Source organism: Podarcis liolepis (genome assembly GCF_965112155.1).
Source record: "Podarcis liolepis genome assembly, chromosome: 8".
NCBI lineage: Eukaryota > Metazoa > Chordata > Lepidosauria > Squamata > Lacertidae > Podarcis > Podarcis liolepis.
Window position 1 is genome coordinate 79,607,938 of NC_139560.1, and position 3,607 is coordinate 79,611,544.

The 3,607-nt window shown below is 44.4% G+C and overlaps 1 pseudogene across 1 annotated transcript in view; it reads right to left on the reverse strand.

Moving 5' to 3' along the window:
* Window positions 1-3,071: 3,071 nt before the first annotated feature.
* LOC310713852 (catenin delta-2-like) overlaps window positions 3,072-3,607 on the reverse strand; it is a 273,582-nt pseudogene continuing 273,046 nt past the window's right edge. Inside the window, exon 8 of the transcript XR_014530107.1 lies at window positions 3,072-3,112. The product of XR_014530107.1 is annotated as a catenin delta-2-like (transcript). The remainder of the gene's footprint in view (window positions 3,113-3,607) is intronic.

Here is a 3,607-nt window from a genome sequence, read left to right on the forward strand (position 1 = left end):
AAAGAAGTGTTAAAGTCTTTTGAAGCTGAGAAGTAGAGGAGGAGGAGGAGGAGGAGGAGGAGGAGGAGGAGGAGGAGGAGAAGAAGAAGAAGAAGAAGAATGGAAGATACAGTGGAGCATAAGAATGAGGCAAAGGAAGACTCTGTGTCTGAAAGAGGCCAGGCACGATGGGTTGCAATTACAGCCCCAGGTCTCCTGTTTAATTGGCTGAGGCCATCCTGTCACATGCTGGCAGGCCACATTTATCAGGAAGCAAATCCAGACAAAAAGGATGACAGAGAAATCGTAAATACAAAACAGAAAAGGTTCACTGACTAGTAGAATGTGTCCACTGAAGTATAAAGGAACTGCAAAGGTCCACTAAATTTACAGACCACAGCTCAGTGATAGAGCATCTGATTTGCACACAGACAGTGCAAGGTTTAATCCACAGCAAGTACAGGTAGGTTTGGAAATCTTCCCCATGTGAAATCCCGGAGAGCCATTGCCAATCAGTGTAGATTAGAGGTGGGTAACTGGATCTGACTGGCTGGTTACCTCCTCACAACCCCCATAGAGTTGACATCTGCCAATTTTCTGACATAATGATGCCTGGTATACTGCCTGTTCAAAAGAGGCTACCCTAACGGATAAATCAGTAACCGTTGAAAGAGGGTGTGACAAAAAGGATGGTCACAAACCATTTTGGACTCCTTGGCACATTTTGAATTCTGAGAGTGTGGTAGGGGTGTCAGTCACAAAATGGTTGTCATGGGGGTGAGTGGTGGCGTAACACAAAATGGCTGTCATTGGAAGCATGACGTAGCACAAAATTAGAAAAACGGCCACCCCTAATATCTCTATGCTTACCATAGGAAGATAGCTATGTGCTGGTCCTGATTGTGGAGATCACACAAGACTGATTTTACAAACATACATAAAGACAAACCCTCAAACCGTTGCTGTCTAATAGCAACAGGGAACATTCCTAAGTACCAGTAAAAACACACACAGTGACCACACCACATTCACATTCATTTCACAAAAAATCTTTTGGAAGGTACCTGCACATTTTGACTCATAACTTTCCTTCTAAAAGGACTAGAGACTTGTTAATGAAAGCTGGGAGTCTGGGGCACCTGTCTGGGGGTGCCAAGGAAAGACTTTGGGCACCAGGTTGGTGTCCCTACAGCAACCTCGTTTTAAGATGCCCTTTCAGCATCAGTCAGCTGACTAGAGCTGGAAGTGTACCTTCAAACTACTTCTCCATAATTGTCAATCAATTGATTGTCAGTTACAAGGAGCCCCTTTGAATTCTCTACAGAGGGGTGAATGGAACATTTTTCTCTCTGCAAGAAAGTGGTTTTGGTGCCAAGAGCCTCCTCCAGCATTTTGTACCCAAGCTTCTTCTTCCAGCTTCTAGCACTTGGAAGTCCCCAGATGACTGTCATGGATACAGAGCACAGCACCAACAACCAGCTGATCTGTGTCTCTGCAAGCTCCCTTCAAGCACTGAAAATCAGCTGGTTATCAGTATCTGCAGATGGCCTGGTGCTGCACTCTGACAGCCCAACAATAAGCTGATAGCTGGAGTTTCAAAAGGTCTTGTTGGAGGGCTTTGAAGACACCAATGGTTGGCAGTGCCCAGGAATGTCCCCCCCCCCCGCAACTTTATCTGCCTCACAACAGATGTCATATATGGTGTCAGATGCAAGGCAGGTGTGTGTGGCTTGACCAAACTGGTCTGGTGGGCCAAAGGTTCCCAACTTCTGGTGTAGACCAAGGATGGGAGGCCTTCTTCAGCCTCATGGGAACCTGCTGGTTCTGTGGGCAAGGCCAAGAGTTAAAGGGGTTGTGGCCAGAAGAACAAAAATAGGTGGAGAAAAGCAGACTACATTCTAGCCACCCAAGAGTCAGAGGCTTCTGTGCACATCCTTCTATCCTGGCAAGCAAGAGGGATAGGAGGACACGTTCTTACCACACAAAAGACCTTGTGGAGAAGGACCAGTGAAAGATATAGCCTGGGGAGAAAGTGTGACATGGGGAGAGTCTGAGGGACAGACAGACTGGCCCAGAGCGCCACATTTTGCCCCTGTGCCTAAGGTTTCCCATTCCTCGTGAAGACAACGCTGACCTAGATTGTCCAATGGTCTGACTTTGTGAAAGGAAGCTTCCTATCCTTCTATGCAAGCAGTATAGCATGCAAACTGAGAATTCACTTGCAATGCTTCCAACCTTCTAGAGATCTCTGTGGAAAGTGGAAATAGCAGCATGTTGGAGAAACAAGCCCTTTGCTCATCTTGGAGCCACGACAAATACTTGACCATGGTGGTTACGGCTACACTCACTGGCAAATACATGTCCCTCAGAAACAAGACTCGCTGAGTTGGGCAAGGACCATAGATCAGTGGCAGAGCCTCTGTTTGCATGCTGAAAATATCTGAAGCCCTTGCAGTCAGTGCAGACAGTGCCGATGTCTGACTTGGTAAAAGACAGCTTCCTATATTCCAATGAACAGGAAATATTCCCAAGGAAGTGTGCATAGGACACAAAACCTCAATGATTAATAGTGCTTACTCTACAAGCATCTCTTTGCCCAATAATCTTGGAGGAGCAGTCTAGCAAGTCACATATAGGGAACACGATTTACAATAATGCATTATCAATGTGTTACTTAACTTCACCTAATAAGCTCTCTCTGGCAACATGCAACAATGATAGAATAACAGTTATCATTTCATGGGTGGGTCTCCCCCCCCCTGCAAAGGGAAGCCACCAGAATATATTTCTGATAATAACACAATTTTGCTGCCATCTGACTTTTCTTTATTTTCAGATCCAGCTATGTAGATTAGACAAGAGAACACATGAGCATGACAGCTGTTGCTATAGCAATATACCTCCAATGATTTTTATAAGAACAAAAAAATCCCACTGAAAAAGTACACAGCTTAGTTACCAGATTATTAGGAAGACCCAGGATATCATTTTTAAAAACAAACAAACAAACAAACAAACAAACAAACGTTTCCTGACTAAGGGCAGGAAACACTAACATAATTGATACTAATCAGAACATTCCAAATTTTATGTTAGGGGAAAGCATGCAGACAGCAACACGTCTTCATCTCAGCTGAAAGGAAGAGACAAGTGTATCCATTAAATGAATTTAGGCAGTCCTTACATTTAAAACTTTTTCTTTAAAGTAGCTTTAAAGTTGTTTTATGTCCAGTGTCGGAAAAATGCATAACTATACACGAAAAGTTCAAGTAAATCAATGATAGTGAATTTAATAATCAGCAATTAAGATGCACTGTGCTGTATTTAGATGGGCTCACAGCAGAACCAACTTCCCTCATTTAGAGCAATCAGACAAGTAGGCAGGGGAGCGAAAACCGAAGGAATGGCCAGGTATAATCGGTGTCGAAGGCTGCAGTCCCCAAACACACTAACTTAGCAGCGAGTCCCGCTGAAATCAGGAGCAGGTAACCTCCAAGTATTCACGGGTCCCCTATTTGCTATTCAGACGCCTGAGATTTAAGGAGGACACACTAGTGCCAGCGGCAACCACTTAAAGCAGCATTTGGGGAAAAACACACACACAGCTACCTTGTTCTCCCCTTTTACC